Genomic DNA, 10,316 nt, shown 5'->3' on the forward strand with positions numbered 1-10,316 from the left:
CTCCACTCCATTCGCTCCGCCAAAGCCGCCCTCCCCGCCGCGCCGATACGTCGGCGCCGCGGTTCGGCGATCCTCTCGCTCCCACAGTACGCTCTCGTAGACCGCCCTCCTCTAGCCGCGCCGCCACCTCTGGCTACGTTCTTGTGGAGGCGCACGGCGGTCAGCGCCGCCACCACTGGCGACGTTCATGTGGAGACGCACGGCGGTCAGCTTCTCCCACGGTACGCGCGTTCTAGACTGAGGCCCCGTTCATGTCGGTGTAGCGTTGAATGTTAGCTGATAGACGGTGTTAATCTCACTGTATGCCGAAGTAGTTTACTGCCAATATGCTCTACTTAAGAAGCTTCCTTGCCCTATTCTGCACTCAATCTGCTTAGCTGAGATGGCATGCCAAGGACGATTAGTTGCTAAAATATCCTGCCATATATTTATTGTGACGTAGATTTCCATGGTCTAGTAGCCAATCTGTTAGCTGAAATAGCTCTACACCATTTTATACTCGATCTTTGTTGCTGCGATGGCCTTCGATAGTTCGATGGCTGTGTGCTCGGCCTCATTGACTGTTGAAACAGCCTGCCATAATTTGGCACTCAAATCTGTTTGCTGAATTAGCTTTACATATATTTCGTTACTTAGATCTGCTCGTCCAAATATCTTGCCATAGCTTTAGACATCAACCTAGGTATTTTTTCTGGACTTCATAAAAAAGCATATGTGTTTTTCCTGTAATATCTAGTAGAAGAGCTAATTTGTATGTCTAACAGATGGACGGGACTTGGATAACTTCTGCTCGAAGATTCTCCGCTGCATATGTCAAGGGGGTTGAAAACTTCATGAACTTTATCAGAGCTGAGTACGGTGGTCCGAAATCAGATGTGCTCTGCCCGTGTAGCAGTTGTATGAATTTAGTTACAAGACCCCAGTCAACTGTGCAAAATCATCTACACTTGTATGGGATGTCGGTCACATATACTAGGTGGGTTCATCATGGTGAAGCTATGAATGTCAATGTTATTGACTACGTGGAAGCAGCAGATCACCATCTTCATCTGCCCGATGCTCGGGTGGAAGAGGAGCAGGAGGTGGTGGTGGCGGAGCCAGTGAGTTTGACCAACATTAAAACAATGCTATGAAATGCTCGTGCATTCCGTGAACTTTCACCTGTAGAAGAAAAACGGTGGGCCCGCATGTTGTAACAATGCAACGTTGCTGTCACCCCAGGAAATAAGCTATCCGTATTCTTATCTATGGTCACCTTTCTTCAGGTGAAGACATCTAAGCGGATGACCAACAAATCATTCGACGCGATGTTGGCTGCTTTTCGCGAAACTTTCCCAGATGCGTCTGAGCTGCCACACACCTACAGTAAAATGAAGATTTTCCTTCATTTAGTTGGAATTGGATATGATATGATCTATGTTTGTAAGAATAATTGTGTTCTGTTTCGGAAGGATTATGCCAACTTAAGTGAATGCCCAAAATGCAAATCATCAAGATGGAAAGATGGCGATGCTGTGAAGAGGATTCCTCATAATGTTCTGAGACACTTTCCAATTACACCAAGATTGCAGAGGTTGTTTCATGATGCTGAAACAAGAGAGGATGTACTGTGGCATTCTAGGAACCAGGAGTACAGAGATCAGAATGTAATGAGCCATCCATCTCATGGTAGTGAGTGGAAAAGCTTCAACGATAAACACAAAGAGTTTGTTGCTGACCCGAGAAACATTAGACTTGGCTTAGCTTCAGACAGATTTAACCCATTTGGCCACCAGAGCACCACATATAGCATGTGGCAAGTGCTTGTTATCCCTTACAACATGCCTCCAAATGTCTGCACCAAAGAATCAAACTACATGATGGCCTTGCTCATCCCAGGTCCAAAAAGTCCTGGAAATGATTTTGATTTGTTCATGGAGCGTCTTGTGGAGAAACTTCAACAGCTATGGAAGGGTGTTCTCACTCAAGACCTATATAGCAGCCCACCAGCTGATTTCTTTCTGTGTGCTATTATAATTTGGTGCATCCATGATTATCCGGCTTTGGGCACTATCTCAGGGCGAACGACACATGGTTACAATGCATGTGTTCACTATGATAGGAATCCGCTGTCATACGCAATACTTAGCAAGATCTGTTACATTGGACACCGTCGTTTCCTTGCGAAGGACAAGCCGCATCCTAGAAAATACCGAAGACATGTGTTCAATGCAAAGCATGAAAACTGTGATGCGCCAAAGAGACTCACCGCCGATGAGTTGCAAGTGGAATTAGAGAAGGTCAGGCATATTACACCAAGAAACCATCCTGGTAATGGTAGCGGGAAAAGGAAGCGTGGTAGGGTACAAGAGAGATTATTGTTTACCCGCAGGTCCACTTTGTGGGACTTGGAGTATTGGAAAGATTTGGATCTGCGGCATAATCTTGATGTGATGCACATCGAGAAAAATATATGTGATAGCATTATCGGCACACTTCTTAATAATGAAGGCAAGACGAAAGATACCTTAAAATCTAGGATTGATTTGACACACTTGGGTATCAGAAAGGATTTGCAGGTGCAAGATGAAGGTAAACCATGGGATATGGCACCAGCTGTGTACGTCTTGGACAAGGTAAAAAGAAAAGAATTCTGCGAGGTCCTGTCACATGTGAGATTCCCACATGGATTTGCTTCCAACCCTGAAAGAAGAGTTAGTGTAGATGGAAACAAGGTACAAGGGTTGAAAACTCATGACTGCCACATCCTACTTCCAAGGGTTTTACCTGTTATCCTTAGAGGATTGGGCCGCCCTGACTTATACAGAGCAGTTGCAGAGTTGGGACAATTCTTCAGGGAACTCTGCAGTAGGAATATCAGGATAGATGCTTTGGAGCGTCTTAGAGACAAGATACCAACTATCCTATGCGACCTTGAGAAGATATATCCTCCAGTCTTCTTTGATGTGATGGTGCATTTGGTTGTTCATCTACCTGATGAGGCACTACTTAGAGGTCCAGTACAGTATGGCTGGATGTACCCTATTGAAAGGAGGCTAGGCACTTTCAAGGGCTATGTTAGGAATAGAGCTAGACCCGAGGGTTCCATTGCAAAGGCCTACATTGCTACAGAAGCATTGACATTCTGCTCAAAATACATTGAAACAGTTGATCGGCTTAGCAAAGAGGTGGGTGAAGACAATCCCGGGCTCAATGTTTTCGATTATTCTGTTCGAGTTACAGGGAAGAGTCGACGGGAGGACAAACCTAAAGATTTGGAAAAATGGTTTGGTATGTGTTGAATAACTGTCCTGAGATACTACCTTATATCAAGTAAGTGCAGTACTGCAGCTTATACATCGTAATCTACTAAACTTGCAGCACATTCTTATATATTTAGATGTTTGACGCGATCACTATGTTGTGCAGCATCTACAAAGAGGAGTTACTGCCGCAAAATCCAAGAAACATTGACAAACTGGTTATGGCAGGATTTGCGAAATGGTTCAAGAACCATGTAAGCTTTTGAAGTGCACTATCAGTTTTTTTAATATATTGAGTACATAAGATGATCAGCTTGTCTATTTTCTAACCATAGGTTAAGAAGGTGCGGGAGGATGGGCAGGCAGTTGATGATGCCCTTTACTCACTAGCAATGGGTCCTGATACTCGGGTAAGACATTACGAATCTTGCGTTGTTGGAGATGTGCGCTACAACACCCTTGCACGAGACGAAGGCAGGAAGACACAAAACAATGCCATCATGAGCACGGATACGTATGACAAAGAGACAACTAAAATGTATGCTAACATAACAGACATTATTCAGTTGCAGTATATCTCCAGTTTCGAGGATCATCGGTGTGTGGTTCTGTTGTGCTGTCGTTGGTATAACCTGTTTTCCAGGATCGCAAAACCCAGAGCTGATGATTATTTCAAATCCATCAATGTCAAGGTGGCGTACCAGACCAACGAGCCTTTTATTTTGGCAAATCAAGCAACGCGGATATTTTTCTTGGAAGACACATTTGCACGTAGCGATGACTGGAGAGTATTGCAAAGGTTGGAGCAGAGGAATTTGTTTAATGAAGTTGCACAACAAGATGTTGCTTACACTGCTCCTGATGTACAAGATAACACAAATGTTCCTAATATCTTTGAGAACCATCACGTCAATGACGCCGGCGAAAAGATTGCATGTCGTGTTGTGGACATACAAGAGTTGATCAAGAAGAAGCCAACGTTCGAGGATGTTGAGGACGAAGAAGAAGATGACACCGTGGGGAATTACGATTCAGACTGATACACATGGCGAAGATGTTGACGCTGCTGCTACGGATGATGATTACATTGCTTTTGTCGTATTTGCCTGTCAGAAGACGTTTTTTTATCTACTATGTGAAATTGTGTTTGCTATGACAATTGAAACCTGATGAACATGTTGTTTAGCATTTTGCTGTGAGAACATCACTTGTTATGTATGCTGATTTGTGTTTGGTGATTGTATAACAACTAAAACATGATGACATTGTTGTTTAGTTGTACTCATATTTGGCTGTGAAACTTGAATTTGATAACATAGTTTGCTGTTGGACTGCAATTTGCTCGACGTCTTCGAATGAAAACAAAGCTGACCCGACAAGGCCTCTGCTATTTATTTATTTATATGAGCAAAAGGGGATACCCCCTGATTTTCATTAATAGAAATCATTAGATGTTCACAACACTACGCCCAGCTTGCTACATAGGTTTCATTCATTACTAGTTTTAGCAAAGTGCTCATGTCGTAGCCACTGAATATATCAGGAGTGCTACGTACACTACAAATAAAGAGACAATCATCCTACAGAGCACATCGATTTTGCTCATTATCTTCACAATCTCTTTCATCTCCTCATTGCTGTTAAAGGCCATTCAGCAGCTGTTGCTTGGCCATGATCAGAGGAACTGCATCTTTAACCTTCTACTCTGCATCTTCCTCTTCTGCTATTCCTTCAGTTACTTGTCAACACCCCAACCTGCTGGTATTGGGATTCCTCGGCTAACCAAATAATCAGCGTAGCTGCATTCCCCCACATCAGCAACTTCCTACAAATACAAATCACATGAATCTTCCCTTTTCTGCATGAATCAAATTGGTAGATCATCAACCAAACTATTAAAAAAATCAGCAACTGAAAGCAGCAGAACAACACTTAAACATATTATTACCCATGATTCAGGCATTTGTAGAAGACTCGGCCAGGGTTGCGGATTGTGGTTGAGGCGCGATGGATGACTCTGTGTGATTTGCAGCAGTGGCACCACACCAACGGCAGCGGGTTGCGATGAGCAATCGGCTGCGGTGCGCGTGCCGGTGAGGGTGTGATGAGACCCACAGGCGATGGTACAGGTTGCGACTTGGCGCATATCTGGTTGTTGTCTGCTGAAGAGCAGGTGGACGAGCAGCCAGAGGACATGGTTGTTGAGGCCAGAGCTTCTGATGCTAGGCAGAGTAAGTAGAGAAGAGGAGAAGCGAACGTTGAATATGTCAGTTTTATTACTTGCAGAGTAGCATAGCACCATATATAGTCATAGTCTATGTTTGGATTCGAACCAGCTACAGGAGCACGTCTTTCTTTTTTCTAAAACTCGGCAACGTCTCTTTACTGGTACACTAGCTTGTTCTGTACGCCTTCCCAAGTATTTGATTTTCTTTCCCTTTTTTGCGAGGAAGAAGGAGGACAAAATTGAGAGTTCCTGGGACTCGAACCCAAGACCTCTCAGTTGAAAACCAAGGGTGCTAGTCACTTATGTTGTGAACGTTCCCTGTGAGGAGGACGGCAGACGAACGCATTTTCCTCGCAGTTTTCTATCTATATATAAAAAAGTATGCTACTTGGTGTCCGCTTAGTCAACAAACGATTGTGCCAACCTTGACCGTTGGATTGACATTCAACGTCTCTCGCGTTTCTTTAGTCTCTTCTTCCTCAAGCTGCCAAAGCCAAACCAGCGCCGGCGGGACCGCCTGCTCCCGCCTCCCACGGCTAGCTGTGATCTGCCCCGGCTCTTGTTCGTTCCCGTCCGAGGCCTCACCATCGTCCTCCGCCTTGGTTCGCTCGCCGCGGTGCCGCCCTCCGGTGTTGTCAACATGGTCAACAACCGAGAGGAATAAGGAGATGACTGTACATGGTGAGGATGGCAGTAGGGACCCAGCAGCGCGCGCAGTAATTTTGTTTTTTCGGGACGGAGAAGGGTATCAACTGGGTTGTGCAGGACCCGTGGCCCGTCTAGCCCAGGCTTATATTTCATATGTTTAGCACATGACCAGCCCAATTTGTTTTTTTCCTTCCTGAAAATTTCTAGCCAGCTATTTTGTTTTTTGCAGAATAACAAACGTAGGCCTACTTGCTTTTCTACGCCCTGCTGGGCCGGAAATCTTTCAAGACGAGGAGGGATGCATTTTGCCCAGAAAATGGGCTATAAGTAATAAGAAATGGGCTATAAGTAATAATAAATGGGCTGTAAAATGAAAAAATACAGCAAACAGACAATTAGTTCCAAAATACTGTTTTCTTTCGGATTTTTATATTTTAAATTTCATTGTTTTTTGCGGGTAAAATTTCATTGAATTTATATTAAGGTATATTTAGATTTAAAATTAATTTGAATCTGGCTAGAAATTTCGGACTGTATGCTGTTTGGGACAGATTTGGAGGCTGACTTGTGGGTCTACTAGGTTGATGTGTACTTTGGCTTTGTCAACTTAGTCCACAAACGATTCTAGCAGCAGTGACCGTTGGATGTTAATCCAACGGCCGTACTGCTTCTTCAATATCTGATCTTCTTGCTCCAGCCGCCCAAACCAGCTCCGATGGGACTGCCTGCTCCCGCCTCCCGTGGCCGGCTATGCTGCCGCACAGGCCGCACCGCCCCACCCTACTTCATTGCTGGCCACGCCATTCCTCTACTCACCCACACCTCCTGTTATTTTCTGGCGACGGCAGCCGGACCAGTAAACCCTCGTACTCCCCACCGCGTGGGCAACCATTGCCGAGTCTTCCCCGGCTCCATGTCGTTCCCTTCCTAGGCCTCGCCTTCGTCCACCGCCATGGTGCTCTCGGCGCGGCCTGGTCAACTTGGTCAATGAACGACATCCATCGACCATGGACTATACGCGCAAAATAATGATTCCTCCACCTGACAGCTTGGACCCACCGGAAGGGCCTCTGTATTTCACAAAAAAAAAACGTTCCCCCCGCTGACATGTCAGACCCACCAGCTATATCTTCGCACGCAAGGAAGTGCCTCCTTATTACGCACAAAAAAATGAATACCCCCCTGCTAGTTGGGACCCACCATAGTGGGAGGATGACTTGTGGGCCAACAAAGTTGACGGGGATGGAGGGCTTTGTCAACTTAGTCAATATGAGCGATTCTAGCTCCAGTGATCGTACGATGTCCATCCAACAGCCGTAGTGCTTCTTCAACCTCTGGTCTTCTTGCTCCAGTCGCCCAAAGCAGCACCGGTCGTGCCGCATGCTCCTGCCTCCTGTGGCCGGCTGTGCTGCCACGGAGGCCTCACCGCCCCCTACTATTCCCACCGCTAGCCAGGCCCTGCGGCGACGACAGCCTCACACCGCAGCCGAACCAGTGAACCCTCGCACTCCTCTCCGCACGGGCTTCCACTGCCGTTTCTTCCCCGGCTCCGCGTCGTCCCTTCCTAGGCCTCGCCGTCGTCCACCGCCGTGGTGCTCTCCACGTGGCGTGGTCAAAGTGGTCAAGGAACGACTTCCATCAGAAGAGTATTGTACGTGGAGAGGCTGACAGTTGGGTCCATGGCCACAGCCCAGTTTTTTTGTGATTTGCCAAGTAAGTCACTTTGTCAGGCCTGTTGGGCTACAAATCTTTCAAGACGAGGAGAGCTTTCATTCGGCTGGCCGAGAAAATGGCCCATCGGTAATGAGAAATGGATTGTACATTTTTAAAACACATCAAACCGGAAATTAGTTTCAAATATCTTTTTTTATTTCAAGATTTTAAATTACATTAATTTTTATGCGTGGAGAATTTGTTGGATTTTATATTGATATACATTTATTTTTAAAATCGGTTTGAATGTGAGTCGTAATTTCGGGATTAAAAACAGTTCGGACCGCACTAAAATATGCATAATTTTGTATAATTTTTTAACCGTGGCCACAATTTGGGCTGTAATGCTAACAAAAAGAATATGAGCTCCAAAAAAACCTTAAGAATTAGCAAATGGGCTGAAAATTATTAGAAATAATGGCAGATTGGTTGTATGCTGTTTTCCACAGATTTGAGGCTTTCCTAAAAAAAGGTTGACGCACAAGCAGTGACTGTTGGATGTCCATCCAACGGCCGGCGTGCTTCTTCAATCTCTGCTCTTCCTGCTCCAACCGCTCAAACAAGCGCCGGCGGGACTGCCTGCTCCCTCCTCCCCGCGGCGGGCTGTGCTGCCGCGCAGGCCTCACCGCCCCACCTTACTCCCATCGCTGGCCTAGCCATCCCTCTACTCACCCACACCTGCTGTTATTCTCCGGCGACGGCAGACGAACCAGTAAACCCTCGTACAGTCGTACTCCCATCCGCGTGGGAAACAACTGCCGAGTCTTCCCTGCCTCCATGTCATTCCCTTCCTAGGCCTCGCCATCGTCCACCGCCCTGGTGCTCTCGGCGCGGCCTGGTCAACGTGGTCAACGACCGACATGCATCTGAAGTAGACTGTACGTGGAGAGGCCGACAGCTGGGTCCACGGCCACACGCAATGAAATGCCTCCTTATTGCACGCAAGATAATGATTCCTTCACCTAACATCAGGGAACCACCGAAAGGGCCTCTGTATTTCGTGAAAAGAATGGTACCGCCGCTGACAGCTCGGACCCACCGAAAGTGCCTTCTTATTACACACAAAAAAAATGAATATTCCCCCTGTTAGCTGGGACCCAGTATAGTGGCAGGCTGACTTGTGGGCCTACTAAGTTGACGGGGATGGAGGGCTTTGTCAACTTAGTCAATATGCACGATTCTAGCTCCAGTGACCGTACGATGTCTATCCAACGGCCGTAGTGCTTCTTCAACCTCTGGTCTTCTTGCTCCAGCCGCCCAAACCAGCGCCGGTCGTGCCTCGTGCTCCTGCCTCCCGTGGCCGGCTGCGATGCGCGGAGGCCTCACTGCCCCATACTACTCCCACCGCTGGCCAGGCCATCCCTCTACTCACCCACACCCCCTGTTACTCTGCGGCGACGGCAGCCTCACACCGCAGCGAACCAGTGCCCTCGTACTCCTCTACGCGTGGGCATCCACTGCCGCGTCTTCCCCGGCTCCGCATCGTCCCCTTCCTAGGCCTCACCGTCGTCCATTGCCCTGGTGCTCTCGGCGCGGCATGGTCAACGTGGTCAAGGAACAACTTCCATTGGACGTGGACTGTACGTGGAGAGGCTGACAGCTGGGTCCACGGCCGCAGCAAGGAAGTGCCTCCTTATTACGTGCAAAATAATTATTCCTCCACCTGACAGCAGGGATCCACCGGACGGGCCACCGTATTTCGCCCCCTGACTGCTGGGACCCACCAGTTACATCTTCGCACGCAAGGAAGTGCCTGACAGTCGGGACCCACCTAGTCAAAGCGTACGTAGCGTTGTCATTCTGGTCGCGAACGTGTACGTACATATATACTGCTGGATGTAGAGGCGCGCACGTGTCGTAGTAGAGGTGGCCAGGGCGCAAGAAAGAAAATACGGTCACGTATGTGTACATACGGGCGGGGTCTCGAACGCCTACTCGCGCATACGTACGGCGAGGGCTTGTTGACATGGCTGGGTCGAAACAGAGAAACAGCGTCATCTTCGTGTTCATGGAGAGGCAACGGAATGCGTCGTGTTCATGGGGAGGCAACGGAATGCGTCGTGTTCATGGGGAGGCAACGAAATGCGTCGTGTTCATCAGGAGGCAACGGAACGCGTGGGAGCCAACCGGCTGGGTCGGAACGGAATGCGTGGTCGTGTTCATCGTGTCACACCCTAGCTAGTTATGCATTAGAGTGTTGCATCATGTTTACTCATTCATCAGAAACTTGAAATGGGGATGACAGAACCCCCAGTCCCCTCTGAAACCAACTAGGGTTTACTAAAATAATTTTTCAATGAACCTGAAATGCCCTTCTAAAATGCCCATCATTTTTGCCTTGGTTCAGAACCTCTGCCAAAAGTGGTGCACATTTTCCTAGGCCATCCTAGGGTTTTGAATTAAATCATAACTATTTGAATTTGGGCATTTAAAATTATATAAAATATTTAAATGCTCAAATATCTCCAAACTAAAATGTTTCATGT

Source organism: Triticum aestivum, chromosome 3A, assembly GCF_018294505.1.
Source record: "Triticum aestivum cultivar Chinese Spring chromosome 3A, IWGSC CS RefSeq v2.1, whole genome shotgun sequence".
Lineage (NCBI taxonomy): Eukaryota > Viridiplantae > Streptophyta > Magnoliopsida > Poales > Poaceae > Triticum > Triticum aestivum.